The 9,164-nt window shown below is 41.3% G+C and overlaps 1 pseudogene; it reads left to right on the top strand.

Annotated features, from left to right (window-relative positions):
• The window catches only part of LOC138287311 (zinc finger protein 850-like), a 257,681-nt pseudogene extending 251,120 nt beyond the window's left edge, over positions 1-6,561 (top strand).
• The last annotated feature ends 2,603 nt before the right edge of the window (positions 6,562-9,164 follow it).

The following is a 9,164-nucleotide window of genomic DNA, read 5'->3' on the forward strand; positions in this document are numbered from 1 at the left end:
AACGGTGAGGAACCTGGAGCGGAAGAAACTGCTCTATGTGGAAGTTGTCAAATCCTGAAAGTAAAATGACCATTAATGTTTCCAAGTGTCATTTCCTGAGCATGAGTAGCCTCTGAAATATACATGGAACACAAGAGTAAATTGAAAGTCTGCATCGGCTAGTTGTAAGAATATTTTAACTTAAAGGAAACAATTCAAGATTAGCCGAGCAAAACATTTCGGCAACAAATGATACCCATGCAGTGCACTGGGGAATATTCATTGTTGTAAATTCTCTCTGATGGTTTATGAGAAATGCCTGGGATCCACAAACCGCAAACCAGCAAAACAGTATCTGTACACATAACATGACAGAAGTGTCAGTACGACCAGTCGCCTCCATGTAAAAGAGCGAGCTCTTGTCCATGTCTCCTGTGATTTGTAGAGAGAAAACATTGTTTAAAAGAAACAAATTGTAACTGATCTTTCTCAAATGTCATTACAGCAAAGAGGCTGGAGTATCCTTTCCAGTACAGAAAGATTCCCCCAATAACTGTCTCTTGGGGTGATCGGAGTAGGATCCTGCTCCGCCAAAGTCGATCATATACCTGCCTTAGCCGTATAGTAAAAAATCTGGTATTGGCTCAGAAAGCTTCAAAGGGGCCAGTGCTTTGCCACTGATAATTCCTAAAACCACTCTGGCGTGCCCTAATCACTTGTCATTACTTGTATGAACAAATGTACCTAAAAGGCAAACGCTATACCCCAAAGACCTTATCAGTGCTTTTAAAACTCTAAAATCAGATGTGATAATCTGCAGTCACAATATTAGTCCAATTCAACATCAGGGGCCTCACCAGGGCACAACTTGGATAAAATGAATCCATGAGAGGCATCTTAATAAATACAAGGGCCTCCTCAGTGAAGGTTTATAAGACAAGTTAGGTAGGCTGCCTTTGAAAGTAGGAAAATGATCTCCAGATAAAAGCTAAAATTAGTTAAATACAATTGTTAAGAAGAGCATCTGCAGTTTATTTTAGATGTTAATGCTGAGTGTAACATAACTGAGTACAGACTCTTGAATTAGATTAATTCTTAACATGGCATGTATGCAGGAACAAACCTGACATGGAGATACATACATCTCAAATAAGAGCAATAAATGTGAGAACAGCTTTAGTTATCAATCCCACCTCACTGAACACGAGAGAACTCACACTGGACAAACACCTTATCAGTGTCCCGAGTGCCAGAAAGTATTCAGTCACAAATCCTCTCTCATTCAACATGTGAGAATCCACACTGGGCACAAACCTTATCAGTGCTCTGAGTGCCACAAAAGCTTCAGCCAGAAATCTAGTCTCACTAGGCACGTGAGAAACCACACTGGACAGAAACCGTATCAGTGCTCTGAGTGTCAAAAAAGCTTCAGTTTTCTGGGCAGTCTCACTCGACACATGAGAATCCACACTGGGCAAAAACCTTATCAGTGTTCTGAGTGCCAGAAAGACTTCCGTCACCAAACCTCTCTCATTTTACATCTGAGAAGCCACACTGGGAAAAAACCTTATCAATGCAATGAATGCCAGACAAGCTTCAGTCAGAGAGCGTGTTTAATTCAACACGAGAGAATCCATACTGGACACAAACCTTATCAGTGTTCTGAATGCCAGAAAAGCTTCAGTTCAAAATTAAGTCTCACCCAACATGAGAGAACCCACACTTAGCTAAAACCTTATCAGTGCTCTGAATGCAGGAAAAGCTTCAGTCACAAATCTGGTCTAGCTCGTCATGAGAAAACGCACACTGGACTAAAACCGTATCACTGCTCTGAATGCCAAAAAACCTTCAGTGAGAAAGCTAGTTTAATTCAACATGAGCGAATCCATACTGGGCACAAACCGTTTCAGTGTTGTGAATGTCAGAAAAGTTTCAGAGTGAAACAAAATCTCACTAAACATCAGAGAACTCATAGTGGGCAAAAACCGTATCAGTGCTCTGAATGCTGGAAAAGCTTCAAACAACAGTCTGGTCTCGCTCAACATGAGAGAACTCACACTGGACAAAAACCGTATAAGTGCTCTGAATGCCAAAAGAGCTTCAACCAGAAAGTCAGCCTCACTGCACATGAGAGATCCCACACTGGGCAGAAACCATATCACTGCTCTGAATGCCAAAAAAGCTTTAAGCACAAATGGTTTCTAACAATACATGAGAGAATCCACACTGGGGAAAAGCCTTATCAGTGCTCTGAATGCCATAAAAGGTTCAGGCGGAAAAACCGTCTCTCTATACATGAGCGTTTACACACTGAGCTAAAACCTTATCAGTGCTCTGAGTGTCAGAAAAGCTTCAGGCGGAAAATCTGCCTCATTCAACATGAGCGCGTACACACTGGGCTCAAACCTTATCAGTGCACTGAATGCCAGAAAAGCTTTAGTCAGAAAGACAATCTCATTCGACATGAGAGAACACACACTGGGCTAAAACCTTATCAGTGCACAGAATGCCAGAAAAGCTTCAGTCAGAAAGACAATCTCACTCAACATAAGAGAACACATACTGGGTACAAACCTTATCAGTGCTCAGAGTGCCAAAAATGTTTCGGTTGTAAGATCAGTCTCATTCGACATGAGAGAATCCACACTGGGGATAAACCTTATCAGTGCTCTGATTGCTCAAAAACATTTAGCCAGAAATCTAGTCTAGCTCAACATGAGAGCACTCACTCTGGTCCATGACCTTATCAGTGCTCTGAATGCTGGAAAAGCTTCAGTCGAAAATCTGGTCTTGTTCAACATGAGAGAACTCACACTAGATAAAAACCTTGTTATTTTTCTAAATACCAGGGAAGTGTCAGCCGGAGATTCAGTTCGATTCAACATGAGAGAACCCACAACGAGAATGAAAATTATAAGTGCTCTCAATGTGACAAAAACTTCAGTTGTAAATGCAGCATATCTACATGAGAAAGACAGTGCGGGAGAAATAAAGTTGCTCGCTGTCAACCCTGGAGAGGAGAGTTCAGCACTGCAGAACATTCATATGACGTAGCCACAAAGATCGAAAGCCATTGATTGTCCTACAAACTGTCTACTGAAAGCACACTGTGATTGGTGGAAATACTTGAATTAACCTTAGTTCTTAGTGACTATTTGTGGCCTTATTGCATTCAGTGTGTTTTGCTCCCTGTGTGCCAAAGAGCCACAGCACCAACCTACAAGGATAAGTTGATCCTGAACTTTGAGGCCACGCCCCTATGATCTGGAATGCAAATAACCTAAAACTGTTTCCAGCCTTGATAAGCCTCAACAGGGAGCTGCAAAAGGAGTTCTTTCATCGTTGGTCTCTGTGGAACCAACAGCAGTTCAAGACTGTGCCACTTAGAGCTGATCATTGAGAAAAACTAAAGGTGATGGAAGCACTGGTAGTTAATCTTGGCAACATTCCACCACATCATTCTCTAGTCTTTGGACCACTAAAGACAATGCCAACCATATGCAAACCATTCTTGGCACCACCATAAATAGTCCTAAATACTTCTGTTATGAGGGCACACAGCATAGTATTATAAAGATCCACTTAAGTGGCCTCTTTCCATTTCCAGTATGCTACAAATGGAACCTGCTCCCCATCTGCCGATGGAAGTTTCACAAGCTTTAGAATCACATCAGATACATCCAAGAGGGACTCACAGATAATCAGACATATTCATAAACTGCAATAGGACAATTAAGTACGACAGAATGCTATTCACAGAACAATGTGTAAATGTCCGGCCTTTCCCAACTTTTTCGGCGACGAGTTGTCTGCACCTACTGCAGAGTTTCCCCACACGTTAATATACTTTTTAGTACTAAATGCAGGAGGCACAGAGGGGTTTGGCTGCTAAATTGTAAATATTTATCAATAAAGGGGAGATGATAAGGAAGGAGTAAGAGGGAGTTTACGGAAAGACAAGCACTCACCCACAAAGGAGTAAGCCCATTTTAACTTACACTCCACAGTTCTAAACTTACTACATCTACAATGTACCTAAAACAGTTGTAAATACACTCCAGCTCAGAGCAGGAGTAAGTCCAACATCACACATGGCCATCCACTCAAACTGCAACTAGTAAAAAATCGAAATATGTGTAATTAAATGGCAAACAATATCCAAATAAAAAACATTTTATTATTTTAAAATGTTTTAATGTAAACACTAATACAACCTTCCTTTTCAGTAAAGTATAATTACATTTGTTATACTTAATTCTCTACATCACATTTAATAATTAATCATGCATGATAAAATGTTAGTTTAGGTGGGAAACCTTTAATTTAAGCTTACACAATTTGGGCAGTGCTCTCCCTGTGTAAAAAGATGGGGAAAATTATAAATGTTTATTATACTAGAAGAAATGAATTGTTTATATGTTAAATATTAGTGTAAATTAATAAAATATACTTTAAACGTAGAACACAATTAAAAAAGGCTACAACACTATTAACTTGTATTTTAATTAACTTATTTTAAATGTGCTAAATAATTTTTTGAAGAATTGTATAAAAACATCCCACCTAAAGTAAAATCATTGTATTTTCTTATGATATTCTTAGAATTACTACATTGTATTGTACTGTATTAGGCACTTACAGAGCACAAAGCTACCCTAGGGCATCCTAGCGCTATAGTGTACTACACATTACACAGCGGTGATGATGTTAAACATCTGCCATCAGAGCCAGGAGATCAATAAGATTGAGCGAACAGCTGTTTCCGTAATGGCAATTCCAATTCAGCAGTCTGCAAGGTAGTAGGCATAGAATTCCATAGCTTTGAAACATTGTACTGGAAAGATCGTCCACCTCTTCTCGCTCTCCTGATCACCGGAACCATAGCCAGGCAGGAGTTAGAAGAACACAAGCGTCTTGTAGGGGTAAAAGGAGTGATCAGTGCATTCCCAATCTTGGGACCCGTCTGGGTGATCTACGAGCAATGCATTTGCCTTACACACCTCCGCTCAGAGGGGATACAGCCTTAGAAAAAGCTATGTATGGAATTAATTTAAATAATGTTTTTAATAGTTACAATATATTCTAATTAAAAGGTTAACTTATTTTATGAAATAATTAGTTTTAAAATGTTTAATTATGTAGCATTCTTTTGAATTTATAGGTAGTTTTGAAAGGCAGAATACATTATTGTTATTTATCTTTATTTCCAGTAGGGTTCTATTTTTAAGTCTCAGCCGCCATTAGTTTCTAGGGAGGGGTTTTGCATTATCAGTGTTGGCTTTGTGTAGTGCTGCACTTCTCATTGCTGCATTCTGGCTGTAGTAGAAATCACATTTGTACATTGTGCTCCACCTCTATTTAAGGGTGTGAAGTCTACACTTTTAAGTAACTACGCTCGTAATGGTGAATAGCTAAAACTAGAAACGTTACTCTATGAGCATCATTGCACATATAGGTTACTCACAAGTGTAGGATACCTTTGTGAATAGCCCTCACGATGCCCAACTTGACCTGATTGTTTCATTTTTGTGAACCGGGGTACTTGGCTGTTATTGAAGGAAATTGGATGATCCTGCGAGAACACCAGAGCACTTGTCCGATGTGTTTGTTTGACTGAAGAGTGGCAACGAATATCTTTAACTAACTTTTCTGGACTCGCTACATCACTGGCCCCCCTGAGAGCCTCTTGTAGCAGCGATCCGATATTGCAGTAGTATGATCAGGTAATGTCTCCATGTTGTTAACCATGTTATCATGATTTGCTGTTATATTTTTCCTTCTCCTCTTCCTTTTACCAGACCTTGTTGTATTTACCACCACATTGGTGCTGAAATGTCATTTGCTGTTAACTGGTTCAGAGGTTCTCATATTTTTCATGTGCATTTTTTGTTTGATGAACAAGTTTTTACCCTTGGTCTACGTCTACAATGTAAGCACCAAGAGCCCAAAACCCGAGATTCCTGCACCTTGATCTGCCTTCAGTGGTATTCTACCTTTTCACTTGGATGACTAAGATATGGGTGGAATAGCGGATCGAAGTTTGAACCTGCAGTGATATACCATGATGGTTACAAGTTTCATGTTCAAACCATCAGCGTGAGCTCCAGTATGACCCTTGTTCCCACACCACGTTCTGTGCTTTGGTTCAGATCATCAAGTTTGAACCATCTCCATAACTTGGAACCTCTAACAACTTTGCAGCTGTTTTAACTGCCTGACATTTGATGCATTTTGGTGGCCATAGATTCAAGTTCAACTGGATGGCCCAACACTACTTTCTGGGCATTTTACACTTCAAGCCACTTCTGTGCAGCTCATCACCTTCTGAGACTGACTGAGCCCAAAATCTTGCATCAAATTCCAGTGTTAATCATCACCAGATACTAGACTTACCAGTGCCCCTTTGGGAATGCCTAGCGAGGCCAGCTACTGTTTTGTATACTGATTTTTTGTGATGTTGAATACGTGACTAACAGTATCCTGTATTTCCTTTAGGTCAGTTGTTTTTGCTAATTAATAATCCTTAAATCACATATATACTTTTGATTTTGCTTCTGAGTAATTATTAAATAATCCTGTTTATCTAAACTTGCTTTGAATGTTAAATATCTGTATCTCATTTAATTTCATTGTATTGAAATTTCTGACTTCCACTGATTTGTTTTACCCTTGAGTGTGCATTAGGACTTACTGCTGAAGCCACGTTACCAAAAGCGAGCTAAGGGCATATTAGTGGAAAACACACTTACCTTTACTGCCCAAAGTATGGGAAAAGCAAAGCAGGCTGATTCCAGACACCAGACTATGTAGCTGACAAAGTTACTGGTTTAGACAGAATGTGCACCAGACTGTAGGTGCAGAAAGCAGAGGCCATGAGGGTGGCTATTGGTAGCTGTGCCCCAGAATCAGAGACTTGCACCCTCTCTCAAACAGTTGAAATTGCTAAAGCTGCTACCCTTCCTACCTTCAGGTCTCAACTACTAAGACTGCCCGCTCATGTCATAACAACACTTGCACTGTTACCAGTGTCACTGTGTCCTCTGCTGTGTACAAGCATGTCACATAAACACGTTCTGTTGTGCTTTGTGAACAGGCTGCCCCACCTTTGTATTTAAATGAGCTTCAGTGATCAGATACCCCAGGCTCCCATCTCTGCTAGTGCACATGATAATGTGAGCAATGGATCGCAATAACAACCAAGGGCTATATTGAGAAATAATTGGCGTCTAAGTCACACGGCCGTGGGTATGTAATTTTGTATTACTTTTCAATTTATGTTAATATGCAGCAGTGTTCCAGGTTACTTTTCTCTTAGTTTATCACTTTATATTGTTCTTTGCTCTGTATCAGGTAAACATGTGAGGTTTGACACAGGATATGTTTGTGTTCCTTGACCATGACAAAATCCCTTTGTTCCCGATTTTGTAATTATGCGTTTTGTCGACATACTGGTCTAGGATGGACCTTCTCAAAGCAGAAAGTGCTGTAATAGGAATACTAATTCATACATATATGAAATTGTCAGAGCTTCAGATTGTAACATAAAGGGCTGAAAATGCTCCACTTTGAAGAATATCACATTGTAACACATTAACAGTCCTCTTTTACTCTTAGGAACCATCTACCCTCTAATCACACATTGACTGTCTTTGCCTTGGACCATGTACAAAGCTCTGATGCCTTTCAGCAATAGTCATGGTATGCTAATAGGACACATATAGACAGGGAAATGTGTTCAAGCTTGAGTAGCACCCATCTCTCTTACAGTGTGGTGTGGGGCGGTACATTCTGTGTACTGGTTCATTTGTGGGTGAATGCTGTGACCAGATAAGTCAGACACATGAAAGCGTTCTCTTAAAAGCTCTTCGTTTTATTTGTTGTGTAGCTTGTAACCAACTGGAGCTGTGGCTGGAAGAGCTATGGTATTTACGGATTAGTATATAGGGGGTCATTATGACCCCCGCGGTCAGCGATTATGTGGAAGTAGTACCACCAACAGGCTGGGGGTTCTTATTGCAGCATTATGACATTGGCTGGTTGGCTGAAGCCACCACGCCAATGTACCACTCCGACCGTCATGGCGGTAACAACCGGCGGGCTAGAGATATCCATCTCCAGCCCAGCGGCTGCCATTGTGCCACCTGCAGGATTATGACCCCACCTACTGCCGTGGGTTTTGTGGCATTCGTAACACCACGAAAACCATGGCGGTACGCCCTATCAGTGACACAGAATTTGTTTCCTGTCACTGATAGGTGCCCCCCACACCACCTACCTTTCCAAAGACCACCCACCCCATACATCTATGCCCCCTTCACACACACACACACACACACGCAGACACACACTCATTCACATATACGTACATACATGCATACATCCAATCACACTCACATCCGCACACACTTCCAAACATACACGCAGACATGCATTACGATTTCAAACATACATGCACTCACACTTCCATACATGCACACATGCAATCAACACTCAACACACACCCGCATTCACGCACACACATACATGCACCCACCCCCCCACAAACACACAACACCCCACCCCCCTTCGGAGACCCGACTTACCTGGATCCAAGGGGTCTTCCGGCAGGAGACGGAACGGGGCACTGCTACTGCCAGCAGCACCCGCCAGCAGAACACCACCAAGCCGTATTATTTGTCATAATATCGTTGATGCCTGGGGGCTGAGAACATTTTGTTAAACATAGTGTGGTATATTTAAGCACCCCTAGAGCCACCTTAGTGCCGCCATAGTCTGATTTTTTTATGCTAAGGCGGCGCTAACATGGCATTTTCCCTGCACCATATTTACAAAGTGTTGCAAAGCATGCATTGCGCCACTTTGTAAACCCTTGCACCACATTAGGCCTGTGTCAGGCATAATGTATGCAAGGGGGAGTTCTGGCACTAATAGGGGTGTAAAAATGGTGTAAAGGAATCTATGAGATTCCTTTGCACCATTTTTTATCTGCATTTTGAATGCCTGCTTTCTGTAGGCGCTAAATAGAGGCTCCCATAATATTCAATGGTCCTCTGGGTGGTTTGCAGGACTAGCATTTACATTTTTGAAGCTGGTCCTGCAAAGCGCCGGACTAACATCAAAAGTTTTGACTCCAGTCCCCCCAACTACCTCCATGGTGCACTAGGTGCAGCGCCACTTTTCATAAA

The sequence above is a fragment of the Pleurodeles waltl genome, chromosome 4_1 (genome assembly GCF_031143425.1).
Source record: "Pleurodeles waltl isolate 20211129_DDA chromosome 4_1, aPleWal1.hap1.20221129, whole genome shotgun sequence".
In the NCBI taxonomy this organism is placed as follows: domain Eukaryota; kingdom Metazoa; phylum Chordata; class Amphibia; order Caudata; family Salamandridae; genus Pleurodeles; species Pleurodeles waltl.